Source organism: Phyllostomus discolor, chromosome X, assembly GCF_004126475.2.
Source record: "Phyllostomus discolor isolate MPI-MPIP mPhyDis1 chromosome X, mPhyDis1.pri.v3, whole genome shotgun sequence".
Classification (NCBI taxonomy): domain Eukaryota; kingdom Metazoa; phylum Chordata; class Mammalia; order Chiroptera; family Phyllostomidae; genus Phyllostomus; species Phyllostomus discolor.
In genome coordinates this window covers 47,349,727-47,358,765 of record NC_050198.1, presented here as the reverse complement: position 1 = coordinate 47,358,765, position 9,039 = coordinate 47,349,727, and positions in this window count along the sequence as shown.

Sequence of the window (9,039 nt, the reverse complement as noted above, 5' to 3'; positions counted from 1 at the left end):
GTATTCTTTTAGACTTCTTTTGTCTGGGAAGCTTCTTATTTGGCCTTCTATCTTGATTGAGAGCCTTGCTGGATAAAGTAGTCTTGGTTGCAGGTCTCTGGTTCTCATTACTTGGAGTATTTCTTGCCATTCTCTTCTGGCTTGAAATGTTTCCATTGAGAAGTCAGCTGTTACCCTTATTGGGGCTCCCTTGTATGTTACTTCCTGTTTCTCCCTTGCTGCCTTTAAGATTCTCTCTTTGTCTTGAAATTTTGCTATTTTAATTATGATGTGTTGTCAGGTGGGCCTCTTTGCATTCCTCTTGATTGGGACTCTCTGTGTTTCCTGGACTTGTGTGACTTTTTCTATCATCAAATTAGGGAAGTTTCCCATCATTACTTTTTCAAATACGTTTTCTATCCCTTGCCCTTCTTCTTCTCCTTCTGATTTCCCTATTATACGGATGTTATTACATTTCATATTGTCTTGCATTTTTCTTAATCCCTCTTCATTCTTTCTGAGCCTTTTTTCTTTTTCTTGCTCTTTCTGGGTGTTGTTTTCTACTTTGTTTTCTAGCTCACTAATCCGATCTTCTGCTTCATCAATCCCGCTTTTGATTCCTTCTACTGTGCTCTTCAGTTCAGAAATTGTATTCTTCATTTCCTCTTGGCCCTTGTTGAGAGTTTCTATTTCCTTTTTCATGTTTATATAGTTTGCAGTGAGATTGTTGTAGTTTCCCTCTAGTTTCTGATAGCTCATTGTGAATTCATTCAACTTCCTGATAATCATTGTTTTGAACTCACTATCTGATAGTTGAGTTGCCTCTATTTCATTTAGCATTTTTCCTGAGGCTTCCTCATTTCCCTTCAATTGGGGGTTGTTTCTTTGTCTTCTCATTGTTCGTGGGACTCTTCTTGTTAGCCTCTGCTTCTTAAATTGGTGTGTTCTGATTCCCTGTAATTATGGTGTGAACTTCTGTGGTAGAATACTTGTGAGATTCAGTGGTGCAATCTCCTTCATGTATCCTGGTGTTCACAACTTTCCCCTACTCTTTTTTGTGATCAGTTGGAGGAGTAAGGCAAAATGGTTTAAGACAGTAAGACAGTATACTATGATATTTACATTAGCAGCCAGTAGAGAAGAGATGGGTTATCCTTGGCTCCTTATAATGTTAACCGTGATCCTCCACCCCACTATCCACGTTTTAGAAAGATGGAAAGAAGGTAAGACTCTTATTGGAGACAAGAGGATTGTTAGTTGGATCTAGGAAGCTGTGAGGCTGTGGGAGGTCAGATTATAAGGCAGAGTTGGAATAAAGATTAGTAAATAGGAGTAGTGTGTAAAAGAATAGAGACAACCCCCACAATAGTATAGTTCAGAAAATTGCAAAGTGGGCTGAGATCAGGTAGGGGTATTGAGTAGTATTTACAATTGTATGAACTAGGTCTTATTAAGAGTAATAGTAAAGCAACAGTCTTGTGGAAGAATCGATGAGATCTAGATAACAAGAATAAAGAGTATAGAATCTTGAGAGGTGTATTAATGGAACACACATGAAGGGTAGTAAATTATCAACACACTGTGACTGAGATGCCAGGGGGAACCTATCAAATGACAGTATAACCAGTCAAGCAAAGAAGATTATATAGAAAGAAAAGGAACACCAAAATATTATTAGAATAAAAATGTCGGAAAAGTGAGAAAAAGATAATACAAATTTACAGTAACTTGCAAGATCAAAAAAAGGGAAAAAAAGCAGAAGATGGAGTGCAGGAGAGATAAATTTGGAGTGGAAAGAATAATACTAGGATGAATGGAAGAGAAACATAAGGGATTGAGAGATATAAAAATAATAAGAATTGAAAAATAAAATGTCACTTAAAAAACAAGATAAAATCAATCAACCAACAACAGCCACAAAAACAAAACAAAACAAAACAAAAAACCTCTTGTTGTTTTCTAACTGGCCAGACCAGTTTTTCTGATATTGCTGGCTTCAGCTGGCTGAGAGACCTTTGAAATGCTTATCACTCTTCCCAGCCAAATCTCAGCAAGTCTCTCAGGTACCCTGGGCACTCCTGAGGACACTCGCTCTCCGGAGCTCACTGCTCCGTTCTTCAGGACTCCGGGGTCCCTGCAGGGTTCCAGCTCTATGATCTCAGGAGGCACCCGCGACGTTTTGGGATTCACTGTGCCCTCTCTGGGAATCGTAAAAGGGCACGCCCATCCACCAAATTTTTGAATTTTGGGCTCTAGGAATGCCCCAAGCGCCGCGTCCCTTCCTGGTTCACAGCGCGAAAGTCAGGATTCCCGATGGGGAGCGGGCTTCCACCGTTCAGCACCGCAGACTCCAGAAACCTGAGAACACCCGTGCCCTTTCCTGGATTGGGGCTGCGATGTCTGGGTTTTCAACCGATCCACACTCCCACCGGGCTAGGGGTGTGGGTGCTCTTCCAGGCCGCCCCTGGTCATGCCAGCTGGAGGCCCTCACTTCTCCCATGGCTCTGGGTCGGTGTTCACAGACCCTGGGTGATTTTTCCCCCCAGTCCAACTGGCCTCTCTGTGCCTTCAAGCAACAAGTTCTCCCCTGGTGTTGCTCAACCCCTGTATTCAGGGGAGGGAGCAGTGACTCCCCTCTCCCGGGAGCCCTGAGGCTGACCCGGGAGCACTGGGCCTGGGGACTGCAAACCCCTGGTCCCCGCACTGATCCCTGGGTCCCTTTTGTCCTGAAGCAGTCTCCTTACTGCCTTTTTCAATGATCGCAATAATTTTTGATATCCTGCTTTCAAAAATGATTCAGTAACCTAGGCCACTTGCTCTGTTTCTCCATTGATCCACGAGTTTCCCTCCTTTTCACAGAAGCCGAGAAACACGCTGCCTAGAGTTAAGCTGCCATCTTTTTCTCCACAGTTTTATTTTTTAAGGAAACTCAATAGTGTTTTGCATAGTGGTTGCACCATTTTACATCCCCACCAACTATACACAAGGGTTCCAATTACCCCACATCCTTGCTAACACCAGTTGTTTTCTTTCTCTTTCCTTCCTTCCCATCCTCTATTTCTCTCTCTCTCTCTCCCTCTCTCTCTCTCTTTCTGCTCTTTTCTAAAGTGATCTTATTTTGGTCTTAATTTGTATTTCCCTGATGATTAGTGATGTTCAGAATATTTTCATATACCTATTCACCATTTGTATGTCTTCCTTGGAGAAATGTGTAGTCAAGTTCTTTGCACATATTTAAATAGGGTTATTCATTGTTTTTGCTATTGACTTGTATGAGTTTCTTATATATGTTTTATATTAAACCCTTATCAGATATATGGTTTACAAGTATTTTCTCCATTCTCTAAGTTGTCTTTGCACTGTGTTGATTGTTTCCTTGGCAGAACACTTGTTTGATGTATTCTCACTTGTCTATTTTTGTATTTGTTGACTGTTTCGGGGTCGTATCTAAGAAATCATTTTCAAGGCCAATGTTATAAAACATTCCTCCTAAGTCCTCCCATGGGAGTTTTATGGTTTCAGTTCTTGTGTTAAGTCCTTAATCCATTTTGAGCTGATTTTTGTGTGTGATATAAATCAAGGGACCAATATCATTCTTTTGCATGTGGATATGCAGTTTCTCCAACAGTATTAGTTGAAGAGGATTTTTTTTTATGTAGACTCAGTACCCTTGTAGAAGAGGATTTGACCACATATGCCTAGGTTTATTTCTGGGCTCTCTATTTTGTTTTATCAATACTATTGTCTTTATGACAGTATCACAGTATTGATTGTTGTAGCTTTTTAATATGTCAGGAAGTGTGATACCTCCAGATTTGTTGTTCTTTCTCAAGGTTTTTTTCAACTATTCAAAGTCATTTGTAGAACCATATAAATATTAAAATTGTTCTTTCTATTCCTAAAAAAATAACATTAAAATATATCATCTTACTTTCTTCTGGCCTATAAGGTTTCTGCTAAGAATTTCACTGATAATGGAGGTTCTCTTGCATGTGACTAGTTGTTTTCCTCTTGTTTCTTTCAAAGTTCTCTCTTTATCCTTGACTTTTTACAATTTAATTATAATGTGCCTGGATGTGGACATGATTTCTCCTTATTGAAATCTATTGGGCTTCTTGAAAATGGATGTACATTTCCTTCCCCAACTTTGCGACTTCTTTGGCACTATTTCTTTAAATATACTTTCTGCCTCTTTTTCTCCTTTCTCTTTCTTCCTCTCCTCCTTGGAAACACATAATACATATATTGCTCTAATGGTGCCCTATAAGTCCTTTAGGCTCTCTTCACCATCCCTTTTTATTCATTCATTCATTCATTTCTGTGTGTATGTGTGTGTGTGTTTTGCTCCTCTAATTTTCAATGATTTGGATTCAAGCCCATTGATTCTTTTTTCTTCTTGATCAAGTCTGATGTTTAGCCCCTCCAGTGGGTTTTTCAATTTAGTTATTATATTTTCCAGCTCTAAATTTCCATTTGGTTATTTTTAATATTTTCTCTTTATTTGTTAATATTATCATTTTGTTAATACTTTGGTATTTTCTGTGCTTATTGAACATCTTTATGAAAGTTATTTTGAATTATTTTTAAGATAATTCATAAAGTCATGTGCCACATAAGGTCGTTGTGGTCAATAATGGACTACACATAAGATGGTAGTCCCAAAAGATTATAATGGACCAGGGCAATTCTTATTATCTGGTGACATAATAGTCATTGTAACATCATTGTGCAAAGCATTACTCAAATGTCTGTGATGATGTTGGTATAAATAAACCTACTGTACTGCTGGTTGTATAAAAGTATAGCACATACAATTATGTACAGCACAAAATACTTGATAATGATAATAAACAAGTATGTTACTGGTTTATGTATTTACTATTCTATACTTTTTATCATTATTTTAGAATGTATTTTTTCTAGTTAGAAACAAATGCTGTAAAACAGTAGCAAACCTTATGTTTACTATGTTTCTTGACAGCATCATTTTTACTTGTGCTTGATTCGATTTAGTGTTTTTGTATAGTAACATGTTGTACATGTACAGACTTGTAGCTTGGGAGCAATAGTCTGTACTATATATTCTATTTGTGTAGTAGGCTATGTGTACATACACTCTATGATGTTTGCACAATAGCAAAATTGCCTAGTGACACATTTCTTAGAATGTACCCCTGTTGTTAAGCAGCTCATGACCTCCTTAGTTTTTTTTAGAGTTCATTTTGGGAGATTTATTTTGTTCCTTTGAATGAACCATGTTTTCTTCTCTCTTCAAGTGTCTTGTAAGTTTGTGTTGGGATCTACATACTGGAAAAAACTGCCACCTCTCACAATCTGCATAGGCTGGTTTCACCAATAGGCTTGGCTAGAACTAATAGGAGCCTCTTGAACCTTTCCTATGGATATGTCTTCTGTGAACTTCTTTGTGTAAATTCTCAATTTGACAAAATTGCTAACTTCTTTCAGACACTTGTAATCTCTTGCTCCTTCTTATGTCTATCAACAGTACTGCAGTTTCTGTGGAGCAGCAGCAAGCCTCCAGGCTTTCTTTTGTTCTCAGTAGTCCCTGGCTTTAGGAGTATACCAGGTCACAGTAGTGTTCCAAAAATGTGAGAAAGGAATTGGTCTCTCTGACAGCCCCTTGAAGAGCCAGAATTTTTGACATATGCTCCAGTTCTTTCCCACCCCAGGTAGAAGTTGGGAGTTGGGGGTTTTCTTTTGCTTATTCTGAGTTGAGCTGGTTGGGGGTGGGGGGGTTGGTGGAAGACCTAGAATGTCACCTTTGCTTTCAGTGGTGCCTAACCTGGAACCCTTTCCTTTTAGCACTGAGATTCAGGCAAGACTGAATCCAGGCTCTCATGAGGCCCCTCCAAAGCTTAGGAACATGAATTGTATGGTGCAGTGTATTTTTTAAACTTCATTGTGGAGAAACCAGAAGCTTGGACTTTCCTTGTGGCCCCACTGCACTGTACTTTCGAGGACCATCAGGAATTTTTCTACCAGTTTTGATGTACCTGGTTTCACACTCACTTAGCGTGCAAATGTCTCTTAACCAGATTTTGGATTTCTCACAAAGAGAATTGGTTTGTGTGTTGTTTAGTTGGCATACCCAAGGGGGAAAGAGGATCTGGGACTTCTTATTCCACTAGCTAGCTGACATTGCCTGTTATTTTGCTAATTATAAGTTTAGCAAATTTTATCAATCACCTTTTAAGAAGTATTTGATTAATATTTGGTAGCATATATGAATTTAGTCAAAGTTTTAGAAATATGTTGAACTGTACTTTTCATGTTAACATATTTTACATACTTTAATTTTCTGAAGAACTCTCCCAAGTTCTTAAGAATATTTTATAATTTAATACATTAATTTTTCTCTAAAGATCTCTTAAATTATAATTATATATTAATGTATAAGATTTTGAAATTTAAAATATTCATTATTCAATTATACATTGTAAATTTGGGATCCTAAGGCTGATCAGTCACATTTTCTTTACGTTACATCTAAATACTAAATGCCTACCTTCTAGAGCTATCAACTTGTAATTCTACTAACAATTGAGAAATGAAAATTATTAATGTGTTACTCTTTCAAGCAGTTGTTATCAGAGATTTTTCTCAGATATCTTGCCGTCTGCCCACCCCAAATGGAACCTGTTACTTTATGGAACTGAGCAAACCTAACACAACTTACTTGGCCTTAGTGAAATATTCTATTTCCTATTGAACAACAATTTGTTTCTCTTATTAAGATATTGGATATTCTCTTAATTATGTTGGACACTTTGTGGCTTCAAAGTTAACCTGCTAGGATTCCACTTCTCCTTTATCTTGTTGGCCAGCACCGGGAACACCACTTAGGGGAAGTTTGTTCTTTAACTGGGAGCATATTGAAGGTCAAGAGAGAAACCAGAACTTGATTGCTTTCATCTGATGTAAGTGGGATGGTTTTGGTGGCTTTGGGGTTTTCAAGGACAGTGTTCATAACCTTCTTAGCTCTTTCTAGCATTTAAGAATCCTGAAAAAGTAGCCTCACTTTCCATCTGCCCTTCCTGAGCCAGATGGACCTCACTCTTTCTCCAAATTAAGGTAGACAGAAAAATGTCTCCAGCATCCTCTTTCTCTCTCTGCTGTGTCCTTTTGAAAACCTCAGCTTACCATTAATGTCCCTATACCACATCATTGTTTCCTTTAATTGGTTTTCTTTTACTTTACATTTTTTTTTGTTCTAGTATCATAGTCTTGGTTGAAGTTATTATTTTCCCTGAAATTCTGTTTGCCCCCTGTGATGGTTAACTTTATGTGTCAACCCTACCAGGTCAAAGGGTGCCCAGAGAGCTGGACACATTATTTCTTGGCACGTCTGTGAGGGTATTTCTGGAAGAGACTAACATCTGAATCATCAAACTTAGTTAAATTCACCCTCCTCAGAGTGGGTGGGCCTCATCCAGTCTATTGAAGCCTAAAGAGAACAAGAAGGCCAAGCCCCTTTTTGCCTGTAGACCTTACCTGTCTGTGCGGCTCACCAAAAGCAGTTTGCTTTCTACTAACAAGGCCAGGAAGACACCTTCACTGGTCTAACTCCTGAACATGTCAACCCTCCAGCCATGTATCATGACTTATTTCTCAGGGATCTTAATCACCTTCTCCTTGTGCAAGATACCATGCTGGTTCATACCATTATGTTGATTGGACTTAGTGAGTGACAAGTAGAAACTATATAAGACTTTTTGGTAAGATAGTTACTTGTCAGAGGGGAGAAAACAAATTGGACTAAAATTCAGGGGCCTTTACCATTAGTGGAATTTCTTGGAGTCCAATTGGAGGGCATATTGAGATAGCCCTTCTGAGGTAAAGAATAAGCATCTGGCCCCTCCCACAACCAAGAAAGAGATACAATGCCTAGTGGCCCTCTTTGGGTCTGGGAGACAACATAGTCTTCATTTGGATGTGTTACTCTGACCTGTGTATCTAGAGACCAGAAAAACTAGGAGTTTTGGGTGAGTTCCAGAACAAGAGAGGGCTGAGCAACAGGTCCAGGCTGCTATACAAGCCGTTCTACCTTGTGGGCCACATGATCCAGCAGATCCAATGGTGCTGAAGTGTCAGTGACAAATAGGGACATGATTTTCAGCCTTTAGCAGTCCTCTATTGGTGAACTGCAGTGCAGGCCTTTAAGATCCTAAAGAAAGGCCCTACCATCATCTACAGATAATTATTCTCCTTCTGCAAAACAGCTTTTGGCCTCCTACTGAGTCTTGATAGATTGAACACTTAGCCATGGGCCACCAAGTTATCATGCAGCCTGAGCTGCCGCTCTTCATGAACCATGTGCTAGCTGACCCACAAACATGAAGCTAAACATGTAGAGCAGCACTCAGTCACCATACAGGCATGGCATATATGTAATCAGGCTGAGGAGACCCTGCAGGCACAAGGAAGTTACATGGAGTGGCCCAAATGCCATGGCCCCACTCTTGCAACACTGCCTCTGTCTCCTGGCATGCACCCATCGCTTCATGGGGAGTGTCCTACAATCAGTTGGCAAAGGAAGGGGAGGACTTGGGCCAGATTTACAGATGTTTCTATGTGATATGAAGGCACCACCCAAAAGTGGACAGTTTTAGCCCTATAAACACTCCTGAAACATCCCTGAAGGACAATGGGGAAGAGGAGTCCTCCCAGTGGGCAGAACTTTGGGAAGTACCTCTGATTGTGCATTTCTGCTCAGCAGAAAAGATGACCAGATGTGCAGTTGTATACTGGTTCATGAGCTGTAGCCAACTGTTTGAATGGATGATTGATAACTCAGAAGGAACATGATTGAAAATTTGATGACAAAGAAATTTGGGGAAGAGGTATGTGGAGAGACCTCTCTGAACTGGAAAAATACATAAAGATATTTGTGTCCCACCAAAGGGTGACCTCAGCAGAGGATGATTTAATAATCAAGAGTACCTATTCTCTGGATTCCAGTCAGCCTCTTTTTCAAGCACCCCTGTGCTCTCATGAACCTATTAGCCATGTGGCAAGAATAGAGGTTTAGACATAGACTCC